The following is an 18,019-nucleotide window of genomic DNA, read 5'->3' on the forward strand; positions in this document are numbered from 1 at the left end:
TATGGGGAGAAGGCAGGAACGGGGTACTGATTGAGAATGATCAGCCATGATCACATTGAATGGTGGTGCTGGCTCGAAGGCCCGAATGGCCTCCTCCTGCACCTATTGTCTATATTTCCCCGGTGTGGGACGAATAAATGAATATATTATTATTATTATTCCCAAAGTATGCAAATGGTCGCCACATAAACGGCGCTGACAAAATAACACCTGCCGGCTCCTCCATTGTTCCTCCCCCTCCTCCTTCATTGTTCTTCCCCCTCCTCACGGCACTCCCTCCCCCCCGGGTCTTTGATTTAGACTTCAGAGATACAGCATGCAAGCAGGCCCTTCGGCCCATCGTGTTTGCGCCGACCAGCGATCATCCCATACACAAGCACTCTCTCTCTCTCTCTCTCTCTCTCTCTCTCTCTCTCTCTCTCTCTCTCTCTCTCTCTCTCTCTCTCTCTCTCTCTCTCTCTCTCTCTCTCTCTCTCTCTCTCTCTCTCTCTCTCTCTCTCTCTCTCTCTCTCTCTCTCTCTCTCTCTCTCTCTCTCTCTCTCTCTCTCTCTCTCTCTCTCTCTCTCTCTCTCTCCCTCTCTCTCCCTCTCTCTCCCTCCCTCTCTCTCTCTCTCTCTCCCTCTCCCTCTCTCTTGCTCGCTACTGAGACGAGGGAAAACTTTTTCACCCAGAGAGTAGTGAGTTTGTGGAATTCTCTGCCACAGAAGGCAGTGGAGGCCAATTCACTGGATGTGTTCAAGAGACAGTTAGATTTAGCTCTTTGGGCTAACGGAATCAAGTGATATGGGGAGAAAGCAGGAACGGGGTACTGATTCTGGATGATCAGCCATGATCACATTGAATGGCGGTGCCGGCTCGAGAGCATCCAGAGGTGGCCTCCACTGCCTTCTGAGGCAGAGAATTCCACAGATTTACAACTCTCTGACTGATTTTTTTTTTCCTCATCTCCGTTCTAAATGGCCAACCCCTTATTCTTAAACTGTGTCCCCTGGTTCTTGACTCCCCCAACATTGGCAACATGTTTCCTGCCTCTAGCATTTCCAACCCTTTAATAATCTTAGATGTTTCATTAAGATCCCTTCTCATGCCTTCTGTAGCAGAGAATTCCACAAATTCACAACTCTCTAGGTGCAAAAGTTTTTTTTCATCTCAGTTGTAGGAGCCATTTATGTTTATTGTTGGCATATCATATTATTTTGCTTAGATAGATTCAGGTGGACTATTATTAGCTGTTAGACTAAACACTCTTTGATTTCGTGACTTGGTCATCTTAATTGGACATCACAGCTGCAGTGGAATAGCAAGTTTGATAGAAAACATGATAAAGAACCATACAGCAGAGGTGAGAGATTAGGGAGGCACAGGCAGAGGAAGCATATACTGCTCTCTCCAGACCAGGGACTGAGCAACTAGCTACAGCTTGCATGTAGAATTAGGAAAACCTGGTACGTTCATCTCTTTGTTTGTACAACTACCTCAATAAACAACCAACTAAACTGGAAATAACGACTGGAAGATCTGTTTTATTGGGTCTGCATAAGACCACTCCTACTGTACCCGTGAACTGATGACAACTGCAAAAGAGGACACTGGAAAAGTTGAAAATTTCCCATTACATTAGTTTTAAATGGCCTCCCTTTTATTCTTATTCTTGCGGCCCCTGGTTCTGGACTCCCCCAACATTGGGAACATTTTTCCTGCATCTAGCTTGTCCAGTCCTTTTTATAATTTTATACTTTTATATGTTTCTATAAGAGGAGGGGGAGTCCAGAACAAGGGGCCACAGTTTAAGAATAAGGGGCAGGCCATTTAGAACAGAGATGAGGAAAAACTTTTTCAGTCAGAGAGTTGTGAATCTGTGGAATTCTCTGCCTCAGAAGGCAGTGGAGGCCAATTCTCTGAATGCATTCAAGAGAGAGCTAGATAGATCTCTTAAGGATAGCGGAGTCAGGGGGTATGGGGAGAAGGCAGGAACGGGGTATTGATTGAGAATGATCAGCCACGATCACATTGAATGGTGGTGCGGGCTCGAAGGGTCGAATGGCCTCCTCCTGCACCTATTGTCTATTGTCTATTGAGGGGGAATGCAGGGGTTACTTAAAATTAGAGAAATCATACAGCTGGGTTATAAGCTGCTCAAGCGAAATTTGAGGTGCTGAACATCAGCCTATCCATGTCCTCCATTGATGTTGCCCGACCCTGATAAAAGACTCCGACACTATATTTAACTCAAGACTCCATCATCTGCAATTCTGTGAGTCTCTGTGCAACAAAATTGTTGAAGGATAGTTTATGGAGTGAAATGATGGATAGTTCCCCTCATCATAATCTAGCCACAATTCATAATATGACTACAATATATTGTAACACCATTCCTCCTAAGCATGTGAGTTAACTGATAATTAACAAATATATTAGCCTGCCTTCTATTGAATAATTCAGCACTTCAACTTCAATTGCTCCCTGCAACTGGTGAAAGCAGTCCGAATTGCAGATGGTACCAATTACAAGAATGTTGTTCAAAAGTTGTTTTTTTTCACCGAAAATAATTTCCATTAAAATGTTGAATCCCATGGCCGATTCGCAATGAGTCCAAACAACTCCCACCCATAAACTCTGCCCCATTTAAAAGTCTTCATACGTTCCTTTCAGAGATTTGGAAGCCATTTGCTAAGACAATTTATCCTGTTTATCCCTCACAAACACCGCCACAATCATGACCAAACAAGGAACATTACATGGAAAAGTTCAGGTTTAAGGAACACATAAAGCCTTTCCAGTACTGGTGATCCCCAGAAGGCAACGCTGGTACTAACTTTCATTCAGCCTTTTAAATTTCTACTCCTTGCTTTTAAAGTTTTAGAGATACCGCGCAGAAACAGGCCCTTCACCCACCGAGTCTGTGCCGACCAGCGACCCCCACACACTAATACTATCCAACACACGAGGGCCAATTTTACAATTTTTACCCAAGCCAACTTTAACCTACAGACCTGTACATCTTTGGAGTGTGGGAGGAAACCAGAGCACCCGGAAAAAAACCCCACGCAGGTCACGGGGATAACGTACAAACTCCGTACAGACAGCACCCAGTCAGGATCGCAACCGGGTCTCTGGTGCTGTGAGGCGGCAACTCTACTGCTGCGCCACCGTGCCGCCCTATATGCCCTTCTTCCATTCAGAAATAGTTAAGACCTGCTTCTGTTGAATTGGTGACCTAATTTAACAGGTTAGTACTCAATTTCATTAGTCTGCCATATCCCACAGTCAACTTCAGCTACATTCACCAAAGCACTAACAATTACATTCAAATATTGTATTAATACATCCCAAGGCCAATTATGTAAGAGATTAAGTTTGGAAACAACATGGATATAAATGCGTATATACCGAAGATAGACACAAAATACTGGAGTAACTCAGTGGGTCAGGCAGCATCTCTGGAGAAAAGGAATAGGTGACCTTTTGGGTCAGGACCCTTCTTCGGGCTGAAAGTAGAGGGAAGGGAACTGGAGGCACGAAAAGACCAGACCAAAGCAGGGCCGGCAACAGATGACCAAGGAAGGGTGGAGCCCATAATGGCCCATTGTTATAAATGCAACGGATTCACAGTAAAAATTCATAGGAGCAAAGGTGATGTGCAGGTACCCTTCCCCAGAGGGTGGTGGGTGCCTGGAACACACTACGAGGAGTGGAGGTATAGGCAGATAGGATAGAGGCATTTGAGAGATTTTTAGATAGGCACATGGATAATGTGCAGGCAGATGAAATTAGTTTATCTTGGCATCATGTTCAGCACAGACATTGAGCTGAATGGTCTATTCCCGTGCTGTACTGCGTGACTTTTCCACACCATTTGGACTTGACCAAGAATTAATCACCAAACTCGTGGGACTTGGTGTCAGCACTCATCTCTGCAACTGGATCCTCGACTTCCTGACCAACAGACCCCAATCAGTGAGAACAGGGAACAAATCACCCTCCACGGTAATCCTCAACACTGGTGCTCTGCAAGGCTGAGTTCTCAGCCCCCTTCTTTACTCCTTGTACACCCACAACTGTGCAGCCATATACAAATCTAATTCAATTTACAAAATCGCACACGACACCACTGTTATGGGCCGGATAGCAAGTAATGATGAGAGGGGGTACAGGAGATTGAGAACCTCGTGTCCTGGTGTCGAGAACAACAACCTTTCTCTCAATGTCAGAAAGACAAAGGAGATAGTGATCGACTTCAGGAAGCAAAGCGGAACCCATACCCCAGTTTGCAATGACGGCGCCGAAGTGGAGATGGTTGAAAGCTTTAAGTTCAGAGGAGTAAATATCACTGGCAACTTGTCCTGGACTAGCCACATCGATGCAATGGCCAAGAAAGCACACCAACTTCCTTAGAAAGCTTAGGAAATTCAGCATGTCCCCACCAACCGCTACAGATGCGCCGTAGAAAGCATTTTATCGGGATGCATCACAGCATGGTTTGGGGACAGCTCCAACCAAGACCGTAAGACATTGCAGATAATTGTGGACACAGCCCGGACCATCACACAAACCAACCTCCCTTCTATTTACACGATTTACACCTCATGCTGCCTTGGCAAAGCCAACAGCATAATCAGGGATTTTTTTGACCCCAAGCTGAAAAGCCACGAGAAGGAATTCAATATACAACCTTAAATAACCATTTGATGTATCTCAACACCAAACAGAAGAACGTTTTCACGCAATAAAATAGGACCAACCAGTTTGACCATCATCATCTTTCTTAAAGACAGACCTGAATTTATAATACAATGTGCTCGGGTATCTCAGCGGGTCAGGCAGCATCTCTGGAGGATGAGGATAAATGACGTTTCAGGTCGGAACCCTTCTCCTGACTGCGCAAGGGCCTTGACCCAAAACATTGCCTATCCACATTCTCCAGAGATGCCGCCCGACCCGCTGAGTTTCTCCAGCACTACCTTCAACCTCCCCTTTTGCAAATCTCTGCTTTCAATATATCCAAGGACTCATTGAATATATTCAATAAGATCAAGATAACTTGATTTGAATACGGGCAAATGATGAGAAACATAACTAGCGTCATAGAGTGATACAGCGTGGAAACAGGCCCTTCAGCCCAACTTGCCCAAACTGCCAACATGTCTTTTAAAAAATAATTTTCTGAAGATATGTCTGAAGAAGGGTCTCGACCCGAAACGTCCCTCATTCCTTCTCTCCAGAGATGCTGCCTATCCCGCTGAGTTACTCCAGCATTTTGTCTACTTTCTTTTTTAAAATATATATAAAACAGCATCTGCATGCCTGAATTTATATGAAAATAACTGCAGATGCTGGTACAAATCGAAGGTATTTATTCACAAAATGCTGGAGTAACTCAGCGGGTCAGGCAGCATCTCAGGAGAGAAGGAATGGGTGACGTTTCGGGTCGAGACCCTTCTTCAGACTGAATTTATATAATTCCTTTCAACAATCTCAGTCGGTGAAGCAAGTAGGCTAGAGCTGTGCTCAGTGTTGTGACGTGAAGATCACGGACACACCCACCAAAAGTAAGAAACAACTTCTTGCAAAAGATATCTTGGCATGCCACAAGCTTAATGAAATTAAACCACATTCTGGTGTCAAATACCTGCTGCTGGCTTTGACATGCCTGTCAGAAGCAATTTGGGTTGATATACAAGGGTAAATAATCATTGTAAACCAACAACAATTTGCACCAGCATCATTTCAATGATTTTTACCAAAGGTAGACACCAAATACTGGAGTAACTCCGCGGAGCAGGCAGCATCTCTGGATGGAAGGAATGGGTGACGTTTCGGGTCGAGACCTTTCTTGACTTCAATGATTTTGACTTCCAAACTCGTAAGCAAACAGCAACCGGACTTCCAAATTTGCAGACATCTTGGTTTGGGAAGTATTTATTTAAGTTTCTCCCAAAACTTCAAACTTGAATGCTCCAGGAATGCCAATCAGTTCAAGGGGCATTCAAATTTCAGTCATTCCAAGGCAGCACAGTGGCACGGCAGTAGAGTTGCTGCCTTACAGCACCAGATACCCAGGTTCGATCCTGACTACGGGTGCTGTCTGTACGGGGTTTGTACGTTCTTCCCGTGACCTCGTGCATTTTCTCCAGGTGCGCCGGTTTCCTCCCACACTCCAAAGACGTACAGGTTTGTAGGATAATTGGCTTCGGTAAAATTGGAAATTGTCCCTAGTGTGTAGGATAGTGCTAGTGCACAGGGTGTTGGTTGGTTGGTGAGGACTCTAGGGGCCAATGGGTCTATTTCAACTGCAGGAGTAGGCCATTCGGCCCTTTGAACCTGCACCGCCATCGGGAATAATGTACAGGAGTCTGAAAACCATGACCACCAGGTTCAGGAACAGCTACTTCCTAACAACCATCAAGCTTTTGAACATTACAACCACCAAACACTTCAAAATACAAACTGTCAAGGGAGTTTGGGCTTTTATTTTGTTTTGCACTAATAATGGGTTTATTTATTGATTGATTTATTTTTTGTTTCTTATGTTATCTATGAGTACTGTGCTTACAGACCTATTGTGCTGCTGCAAGTAAGAATTTCATTGTTCTGTTTCAGTACATATGACAATTAAACACTCTTGATTTAAGCAAAAGTAACCATTGGATTTTCCCAAACCATCTGCCAATGGATCAAGGACTTCCTGACCAACCGCCCCCAGACCGTCAAAATAGGCCCTCACCTCTCCTCCACCATTACACTGAGCACCGGCTCACCACAGGGCTGTGTGTTGAGCCCCATCCTTTACTCCCTCTACACTCACGACTGCGCCCCCACCCATCCCACCAACACCATCATCAAGTTCGCGGATGACACGACTGTGGTTGGACTCATCTCAGGAGGAGATGAGACAGCCTACAGGGATGAAATCCAAAGGTTGGCAGCATGGTGTTCAGTGAACAATCTTGTCCTGAACTCCTCCAAAACAAAGGAACTTATAATAGACTACAGGAAAACCAGTGCAGAACACGACCCACTCTACATCAATGGGGTCTGTGTGGAAAGGGTACCCGCTTTCAGGTTCCTGGGTACGCACATCGCAGAGGATCTTACCTGGTCTACCAACACCATTACCATTACCAACACCAAGACTCCACTTCCTGAGGATCCTCAGGAAGACCAACCTGCAGGAGAAGCTCATGATGTCCTTCTATCGCTGCTCCATCGAGAGTGTGCTGGCATACTGTATAACCACATGGTATGCCAGCTGCTCAGAAAAGGACAGGAAGGCCCTTCAGAGGGTCATCACGACGGCCCAGAAGATCATCGGCTGCTCACTGCCCTCCCTGGAGCACCTGTTCAGCCTACGCTGCCTCAGCAGAGCAGGAAAAATAATAAAAGACCCATCACACCCCGGCCACCGTCTGTTTGTTCTTCTGCCCTCGGGTCGACGTTTCAGGTCGATCAAATCCCGAACAAACAGACTCAAGAACAGTTTTTCACCCCAGGGCCATACGAGAACTGAACACTACTTTCTGCACTAGGTCACACTGTTAAAACTTTTGTATTTAATACATTTGTATTTATTGTTTTGCATTTATTGCATACATGTTTTACTTTTCGTGTTACGCACTGTCAGGATTGCTATTTTTAATTTCGTTGTACCTGTTGCAACGACAATAAAGGTTTTATATTTATATTATATTATTGACAACGTTTTGCTCCCTGTGGGTCCATCTATGAAGCGTCATAGAGTGATACAGTGTGGAAACAGGCCCTTCGGCCCAACTTGCCCACACCAGCCAACATGTCCCAATCTACACTAGTCCCACCTGCCTGCGATTGGTCCATATCCCTCCAAACCCGTCCTATCCTTGATCCTGTCCAATTGTTTCTTAAACATTGCAATAGTCCCTGCCTCACCTACCTCCTCTGGCAGCTCGTTCCATACACCCATCAACCTGTGTGTGAAAAAGTTACCCCTCAGATTTCTATTAAATCTTTCCCCCCCCTCACCTTGAACCTATGTCCTCTGGTCCTCGAGTCCCCTACGCTGGGCAAGAGACACTGTGTGTCTATCCAATCTATTCCTCTCATGATTTTGTACACCTCTAGAGGATCACCCCCTCATTCTCCTGCACTCAACCTCTCCCCTAACCCTCAGACCCTCGAGTCCCGGCAACATCCTCGTAAAGCTTTCAAAACATGTCATTCATTCAAAACATGTCAGACAGACACACAGATATGCAAATTATTTTAAATATCACATTTTATACTCTGCGTCCAAATTCAAGTGCACCAAGCAAGTCTGGGCTATTCAGATTCCGTGCGCAATAAGCAGTGGTCCGCACCATGGAATTGGCAATCACAATACCTGTGAGGATGGCCGGAGGGAAAAGGAATTAGTTCAGTGAAAGAGTGCACAATGATAGACAATAGGTGCAGGAGTAGGCCATTCGGCCCTTCGAGCCAGCACCGCCATTCAATGTGATCATGGCTGATCATTCTCAATCAGTACCCCGTTCCTGCCTTCTCCCCATACCCCCTGACTCCGCTATCCTTAAGAGCTCTATCTAGCTCTCTCTTGAATGCATTCAGAGAATTGGCCTCCACTGCCTTCTGAGGCAGAGAATTCCACAGATTCACAACTCTCTGACTGAAAAAGTTTTTCCTCATCTCCGTTCTAAATGGCCTACCCTTTATTCTTAAACTGTGGCCCCTTGTTCTGGACTCCCCCAACATTGGGAACATGTTTCCTGCCTCTAACGTGTCCAACCCCTTAATAATCTTATACGTTTCGATAAGATCCCCTCTCATCCTTCTAAATTCCAGTGTATACAAGCCTAAGAGCATGGAAGAGCAAGGGAGAGATGGAGTGAGCAGTTCAGGCCAATTTTGCTGGAGGAAAGCAAATGGGGAGTGATTTCACAATTAAACACCATTGCTTGACAGCAATATAGCGATAGACACAGTGGGTCAGGCAACATCTCAGAGGAAAAAAGAACAGGAGGCACCTCAGGTCGGAACCCTTCCCCAGATCCTGACCCAGTCTGGGGAGGGGTTCTGACCCCAGGCTTTGTCAGTTCTTTTTCTACGGAGATGCTGCCTGACCCGCTGAGTTGCTCCAGCGTTTTGTTTCTATCTTCGGTGCGGACGAGCATCTGCAGTTCCTTCCCACGCAACAATATAGAGATTTGAACTTTAACTTGTTTACCCCATGAGAAACCAAACAGGGGTTCAGTCTGACGGAGGATCTCGACCCAAAACATCACCTATTCCGTCTCTCCAGAGATGCAGTCTGACCCGTTGAGTTACTCCAGCTTTTTGTGTCTATCTTTGGTTTAAACCAGCATCTGCAGTTCCATCCAGCATGGGGGATACACTGTAAATTGTAACCATGTATTGTCTTTCTGCTGACTGGTTAGCACGCAACAAAAAGTTTTTCACTGTACCTGACACGTGACGATTTACTAAACTGAAACTGAGGGGTTCAGTTAAGATAGACCTGTCTAAGTGCTCTTCCGCCTTCCTTTTAAATTGCACCAAAGACATCGGCCCCCATCACCGCTGTCCCAACGGGCTGGGTAGTAACCAGCTCACAAGTCTGAAGAAGGGTATCGACCCGAAACGGCACCCATTCCTTCCCTCCAGAGATGCTGCCTGTCCCACTGAGTTACTCCAGCTTTTTGTGTTTCTCAAAAGGGAACTATCTTTGTATCCACCTACAGCAGGACCGCATGCAATGGGTAAAACATCAACAGACTGGGGTTACAGGGAATTCTGCTCCTCCACTCATCCCCTTGCCTCACACAAGAAGACCTACATTGGAGCATTCAGCCAGGGGATTCTCTCATCAAACTGGGTCTCAAAAGATAATGAGTCAGACAGACCCCAGACTGCAATGGGCACACTGGTCATTTGGCTTGGGTTCAGGACTTGATGGTCTTTATTTGCAATTGAGTAACATGTCGATGTTTGTGAAGAATTTTATTGCCTCTTCATTGATGATAAGAACAGTGGCATTTCTTCCTGGAGCTTTGATCTTAACTGTTAAATAACTTGACTAATTCTATGACAGACACAAAAAGCTGGAGTTACTCAGTGGGTCAGGCAGCAACTCTGGAGAAAAGAAATAGGTGATATTTTGGGTCGAGGCCCTTCGTCAAACTGGTTGAGTTACTCCAGCTTTTTGTGTCCATCCTCTGTGTAAACAAACATCTGCAGTTCCTTCCTACACATTTTGACTAAACCTATTCTCTTTTGCTACGTTTCCTTTGTCGACCTCAACCAGCCGAACATCATCAATTCCCCAAGTTCCACAGGGCTAAAGAAATCTAGATTTTCACTTCCCGCTGTGTGAAAAAGTGACTTCTGATATCACACAGATATCCAAAACATGCAGCTCAGTAACAGGTCTTTCAGCCCACCATGTCCATGCCAGCCAACCAGTACTCATCTATTCCAATATCTATGCTGTGACTAACACCTAATCCATGCAGTGGCTTTCAAACTGTGGACTCCACTTCTCAGTGGAGAATTAACCCCCACCCCCCCTCCTGAACTAATGCAGGTCTAAAATTAAAACAAGATGTCTGACCCAGGCAGACTTCATACCAAAGATACTAGAGGAACAAGATGGACCACTCGGTTGAAATCGCCTATCCTGATGTGTAGTACGCAAAGGAGCCATTTTAGTAGGCAAAACCCGCCGTTCGCTATGCCTCTCGTAGTGTAATCAGTGTTTTGGGGAAACAGTATGTGTGATGATACCATTAAAATGCAGAATATATCTCATCTATCAATTCACAGATTTTTGTTATTTTTCTTTTTAAATGTTTCTGTAAGTTTCTGCCTACTAAAATGGCGTCATGACGCACTACGGTTTTTAGGGTCGAGTGGTCTATCTTGTTCCTCTAGTATCTTTGCTTCATACGTAGGGATGTTAAGATACAATCAGCAAAACTCTGGGCTCCACTAGTAGAGTGGGGCGGCTTAGTGGTGCAGCTGGTAGAGCCGCAGCCTCACAGCACCAATGACCCAGGTTCGATCCTGACCTTGGGTGCTGTCTGTGTGGAGTCTGCGTGTTCTCCCTGTGACCGCACAATTTTCCTCCGGGTGGTCCGGTTTCCACCCACATCCCAAAGACGTGTGGGGCTTGTACATGAAACGGCCTCTGTAAATTGCACCTTGTGTCGGGAGTGGACGGGAAAGTGGGAATAACATAGAACTAGTGTGAATGGGTGATCAATTGTCAGCGTGGACCTAGTGGGCTCGTTTCCATGTTGCATCTCTAAACTAAATTAAATTTCCTTACCCACTACCGTGGTACCCCTAAACAGCCTAGTTCTCATCTGAAAGCTTATGTCCCTTTGTTGTGGACTCCCACACGAGCACAAATATGATAGGTAGGTACGGCATGGATTGTGTGGCACGGCGGTAGATTTGCTGCCCCACATCGCCAGAGACCCTGCTTCGATCCTGACTACGGGTGCCGTCTGCAGTGACCTGCGTGGGTTTTCTCAGAGATCTTCGGTTTCCTCCCACACTCCGAAGACGTACAGGTTTGGTAATGTGTTGGTAATAGTGCTAGTGTGTGGGGATCGCTGGTCGGCACGGACTCGGTGGGCCAGAGCCTGTTTCTGCTCTGTATTTCTCGACTAAACTAAAAGGTGCAGCAATCATCTTAAAATTAAAGTACTTAACTGGAAAAAAATAATTTCCAATGGATTTGCACAGTTGTAAAATCATAACCAGACTGAAAATTAGAACAAGTTATATAACTTTGAGCAGTACTAGTACATACATGCTGAGTTTAGTCTTGGAATAAAATGGATGCACATTTTCCCATAAAGTTTGAAGGAACACCAATTTTAAAAATATGTATTAAATAACAGCTTAATACTTTTCACTGCACATTACCACTTGTTATTGAAGAAAAACTAAAAAAAATACATGACAGAAACCTGAAGTAAAAACAGAACATACAAATATTGTGGAGTTAACACTTCAGGTTGATAGCTCCATTGTTCTTTCCACAGATGCTGTCTAGTCTGCATGAGTGCTTAGGGCATTTTCTAGTTTTGTTACCACATGCTATGGCTGTTAAGGCACTCAATTGCACAAAATTTTGTATAAAGCACCATTTCTTTTCCTCAACATAAATAAAAACAGATATTAAAAAACAATTTGAAGTGGAATACCAACCCAATATGTCACCTACCCAATCCCTCTCCCGCTACAGCCTGAAGTAGTGTCTCGACCCGAAACGTCACCCATTACTTTTTTTCCCCAGAGATGCTGTTTGACCCGCCGAGTTACTCCAGCATTTTGTGTCTATCTTCGGTGTAAACCAGCATCTGCAGTTCCTTCCTACACGTTTTGTCTGCTCCACTGCAAAATCTCAAGGTATGCCTACTTTGAACCAGTTCTCCTCCTCTCTCTAATGAGAGTTCTGCAACATCCTTTCCCGCTGCTCGCCCTCTGTGATTCCTCCTGCTCTTTGTACCTGTTCATTTCTCTCCGTTCCCTTTCCCCTGACTCTCAGTCTGAAGAAGGGTCTCGACCCGAAAACGTCACCTATTCCTATTCTCCAGAGATGCTGCCCGACCGACTAGAGTTACTCCAGCACTTGGAGCACGGTTGATTCAAGATGAACACTGTGGACGGCTCAGTTGTAATCATGTATTGTCTTTCGGCTGACTGGATGGCACGCAACAAAAGCTTTTCACTGTACCTCGGTACACCTGACAATGAACTAAACTCAAACACTTTTTCATGTGCAACACCAGTTTTGTGTAACTTGGGTTCCTTACCATTTGTTATGATCAATATTCATAAGTTCATAAATTCTAGGAACAGAATTAGGCCATCAAGTTCACTCCGCCATTCCATCATGGCTGATCTATCTCTCCCTCTCAGCCCTATTGTGCTGCCTTTTCCTCATAACCCCCGGCACTAGTGCTAATCAAGAATCTGCTTTAACAAATATCCATTGACTTGACATCCACAGACGTCTGTGGCAATGAATTCCACAGATTCACCACCCTCTGACTAAAGAAATTCCTCCTCATCTCCTTCCTAAAAGGTACGTCCTTTTATTCTGAGGCTATGGCCTCTGGACCTGGACTCTCCCACTAGTGGAAAAAATCCTCTCCACATCCACTCTATCCAGGCCTCCATATTAGAAAGACTAGTTTGAAAAAGCAGTGACTGTACGCAGATTGGATTGCTCGTGTTGAAGCAGTCATCTGACAATCCTGTCCTTGCCTCTGTTTACCACCAGCTCCACTGGACTATCCCCTGAACTTCAACAAAGTCCACTCTCGCCTTCAACCTTTAGGCGCTGCGCCCCACACACTCCGCCTGCGGTTCAAGTTACCAAGTGTCCCCAGAAAGTGCTGCACTGTTCACGACATCTCACGCATGCTGGAGAACATGCCTGTGAACACACACCACAATCCAATCTGACACTGACCCACTTTCTCCCTCTGTACTTGCAGGAGGATTACAACCAAAAGAGGTTCCAGCAAAACTAAAATTCACTGCAATAATTCCTCAATATTTTTTTGTTTTCTGTAACGCTGCTCAATTATCCTCAGTTCACCTGTTGTCCAGTGTCATCCAAACACTGGTCTACAGTTTGAATGCACACAGCTCCCCAGTGCTGGAACGTCGTCGACCATGGCTGATTGGCATTTGTTACTCCCTCCCGCCGCCCCCCTCTGTCTCCATCCCAACCCTCCCTCTCCCCCCTCCTCCTCCCCCACTCCCCCTCCATCTCCCCTCCTTCCTCTCCTCTTCTGTCTTTCCCCAACCCTCCTCTTTTCCTCCTCTCTCCCCCTCCATTTCCTATCTTTTCTCTCTATCTTCCCCAACCCTCCTCCTCTCTTCCTCCCTCCTTTCTCTCTCCCCCTCCTCTTCCAATCTTCCACCCGTCCTCTCCCATTTCCCCCTCTCCATTACCCCCTCTCCATTCCCTCCTCTCCCCCTCATCAATTCCCCCCTCTCCCCCTCACCAATTCCCCTCTCCAATTCCCCCTCCCTCTCTTTCCCCTCTCCCCACTCCAATCCCTCCTCTCCCCCTCACCAATTTCCCCCTCCCTTTCTTTCCCCTCTCCCCCACTCCAATTCCCCCTTCCCTCTCTTTCCCCTCTCCCCCTTCCCTCTCTTTCCCCTCTCCCCCTTCCTCTCTTTCCCCTCTCCCCCCCACTCCAATCCCCCCTCTCCCCCTCACCAATTTCCCCCTCCCTCTCTTTCCCCTCTCCCCCACTCCAATCCCTCCTCTCCCCTCTCCAATTCCCCCCCTCCCTCTCTTTCTCCTCTCTTCCCCCACTGGCTCACTGTTGTTCTAAGCCTGCGCTCTCTGCTGCCGGTTTTGCAGATCAATCCTTAAACCCCCCCATCATCATTTGCCCGTTGCCTGATGTCCACACGGTGGTGGTGGTGGTGGTGGTGGGTGGGGGGGAGGGGGAACCTTGCTAGTTTCAACCTGCAACTGCAATCGACCCCCTGAGGCGTTGCAAATAGGTAATGAAAGCCTACCGACAGATCAGATGCATGCAGCGGCCACGGTGCGTGAGTGAGTGAGTGAGACTCGCAAGCCGGCCCGGCGAGGCGATGAGATGCGATGCAATGAGATGTGGCTGGATCCCCAGCGCCCAGTCTCCTGCTCACACTGATGCTCCAGCTCAGAAACCCGACGCACGCAATGCGACGCCGGCGATTTAAATTAAAGGGGCACTGCCCTCAATGATTTACACACAAAAAACAAAAAAAATTAATTTACAATCAACCCAAATACTCCTTGCAATAAAATCTAATTGCAAGAGTTCCTGGAAATTGCACTCTGCCTCGTTAAAAATTGATTTCAAAATTAATATTCCTTTCTTCCCCCCCTTAAAGTTGTTTTTTTTTTTTGCAAGAACATTTCCCACTCTTATTTGTCAGCAGCATAGGGGGGAGGGGGGGGGGGGGGGGAACAAAGCATAAACCCTGGGTTGCTAAAATATTTTTTAAAAGCTAATAATTAAAGGGTTTTAATGGAATCGCCCAGAGGGTTGTGAATTTGTGGAATTCTCTGCCACAGAGGGCAGTGGAGGCCAATTTCACTGGATGGATTTAAAAGAGAGGCAGATGGAGCTCTCGGGGCTAGTGGTATCAAGGGATATGGGGAGAAGGACTGATTATGGATGATCAGCCATGATCACAATGAATGGCGGTGCTGGCTCGAAGGGCCAAATGGCCTCCTCCTGCACCTATTGTCTATGTTTCTATGTTTCTCACCCCCCCCACCCTACCCCCATTTGGCAGGTATGACAAAATGCTGGAGTTACTCAGCAGGTCAGGCAGCATCTAGGAGAGAAGGAATGGGTGACGTTTCGGGTCGAGACCCTTCTTCAGACATACCCATTCCTTCTCTCCTAGATGCTGCCTGACCTGCTGAGCTACTCCAGCATTTTGTGATACCTTCGATTTGTACCAGCAAATAACCTGCAGTTATTTCCCTACCCAATGAATGGTGGTGCTGGCTCGAAGGGCCAATTGGCCTCCTCCTGCACCTATTTTCTATGTTTCTATATGTTTCTAATAATGGAACCAGCTGCCAGTGGGGGTAGTTGAGGCAGGTACATGGACAGGACAGGTTTAGAGGGATATGGGTCAAACGCAGGCAGCTGGGACTAGTTTAGATGGGACATGTTGGTCAGTGTTGGCAACTTGGGCCGAAGGGCCTGTTTCCACGCTGTAAGACTCTATGACTCTATAAAGTGTATCTTTTCATCTGAATATTATTTGTCTTGGAATTAGGCATACTGTATAAACTCAATAGCTACCATCGGCTGAGTGGCACACTGCTTGAGTATTTAATTTTTAAAAATAACAATAACACTGAGCTTTCGCTGATTTAGCGCCATTTATAATTTGCATTAGAATGCTTCATCTTATTATTGTGCCTTGTTTACCACTCCTGTGTGATATGGGATTGAAACCTTTGCCAAACCATAAATGGGTCACAATCGGGGAGATCCCAGTCATTTAAAATCTGTTAGACATCAATACACAGATTTCCTCTAGCCATTCTGGTGGATTATGTGTTCTCCCTGTTTAAGAATACCTTTGAATTCCGAACCCATAATATTTGTTATATATTAGCATGTAATTGAATAGGTCATTAATATCTCTCTTTACTGATTCCCATTAATGCTATATTTTCAAATGTTGAGTAGTTGGGAAGCATTGATGTTCCAATATATATAACAGTCATAGAGTGTTGAAGGTGTGGAATTCTCTTCCTCAGAAGGCAGTGGAGGCCAGTTTGTTGGATGCTTTCAAGAGAGAGCTGGATAGAACTCTTAAGGATAGCGGAGTGAGGGGGTATGGGGAGAAGGCAGGAACGGGGTACTGATTGAGAGTGATCAGCCATGATCGCATTGAATGGCGGTGCTGGCTCGAAGGGCTGAATGGCCTACTCCTGCACCTATTGTCTATTGTCTATTGATACAGTGTGGAAACAGGCCCTTTGGCCCAACTTACCCACACCGACCAACAGGTCAACATCTACACTAGTCCCACCTGCCCGCGTTTGGTCCATATCCCTCCAAACCTGTTCTATCCATGTACCTGTCTAACTGTTTCTTAAACTTTGGAATAGTCCCAGCCTCAGCTACCTCCTCTGGCAGCTTGTTCCATACACCGACCACCCTTGGTGTGAAAAGGATACCCCTCAGATTCCTATTAAAGCTTTTCCCCTTCACCTTAAACCTATGTCCTCTGTCCTCTGTCCTCTGTCCATGTACTCTGGGCAAGAAACTCTGTGCATCACCCGATCTATTCCTGGTGAAGTTAACATGAAATGCAGCAAGCAGTTTGTTTTTATTGAGAGTGCTTTATGTGCGAGAGAAAAGATGCCCAACTATACATGTTATGTGCCTTTATGTGACCATACCTGGAGTATCGTGTACAATTCTGGACTCCTTACCTAATAACAGGATATATTTAGACACAAGGGTCTGCAGATGTTGGAATAATGAAAGGCTTGGATAGAGTGGATGTGGAAAGGATGTTTCCACTAGTGGGAGAGTCTAGGACTAGAGGTCATAGCCTCAGAATTAAAGGACGTTCTTTTAGGAAATAGATGAGGAAGAATTTCTTTGGTCAGAGTGGTGAATCTGTGGAATTCATTGCCACAGAAGGCAGTGGAGGCAAAGTCAGAGGATATATTTAAGGCAGAGATAGATAGATTCTTGATTATGACAGGTGTCAGAGGTTACGAGGAGAAGGCAGGAGAATGGGGTTAGGAGGAAGAGAGAGATCAGCCATGATTGAATGACAGAGTAGACTTGATGGGCCGAATGGCCTAATTCTACTTCTATCACTTATGATCGTACGATCTGATGCTGCTGGAATCTTTTTATTTAGAACACAAGGTGCTGGAGCAATGCAGTGGGTCAGGCTGCATCTTTGAAGGACATGCTGCGTGACCCACTGAGTTACTCTAAATAAAAATATATATTGCCCACAAAGGAAGTACAACAAAGATTCAATCGGCGTGTTCCTGTGATGGCAGGTTTGACATGTGAGGTGGACTTGAATAAGGATGGTGTTTATTCTTCAGAGTTTAGAAGAATGCAAAGCAACAGAATTCTTATAGGGATCCGTTGGTAGATATGGGGTTAATGAATGAATAGAGGAGTCTAGAACGAGGAGACTCAAAATAAGGAATAAGCCATTTCGGAATTAAATGAAGATAAATTTTCTCAGTTAAAGGATATTGACTGTTAGGAATTATTGAGGGATTAAAAAATTACGTGGAAGTAACAGCCATTAATTCAAAACAAGAAGATCGACACCCAAATGCTGGAGTAACTCAATGGGTCAGGCAGCATCCCTGGAGAAAAGGAATAGGTGACATTTTCAAGTCGAGACCCTTCTTCAGTTTGTCTCGTCCCAAAACGTCACCTATTCCTTTTCTCCAGAGATGCTGCCTGGCCCACTGAGTTACTCCAGCATTTTGTGTCCATCTTTGATGTAAACCAGCATC

General features: G+C 45.6%; 1 protein-coding gene across 1 annotated transcript in view; it reads right to left on the reverse strand.

Moving 5' to 3' along the window:
• Positions 1-14,666, reverse strand: part of LOC144592168 (uncharacterized) — a 77,867-nt gene extending 63,201 nt beyond the window's left edge. The window contains exon 1 of the mRNA XM_078396621.1: positions 14,524-14,666. The gene's annotated coding sequence lies outside the window, so the exon portion shown is untranslated. The remainder of the gene's footprint in view (positions 1-14,523) is intronic.
• Between the last annotated feature and the right edge of the window lie 3,353 nt (positions 14,667-18,019).

This window comes from Rhinoraja longicauda, chromosome 3, assembly GCF_053455715.1.
Source record: "Rhinoraja longicauda isolate Sanriku21f chromosome 3, sRhiLon1.1, whole genome shotgun sequence".
In the NCBI taxonomy this organism is placed as follows: Eukaryota; Metazoa; Chordata; class Chondrichthyes; order Rajiformes; family Arhynchobatidae; genus Rhinoraja; species Rhinoraja longicauda.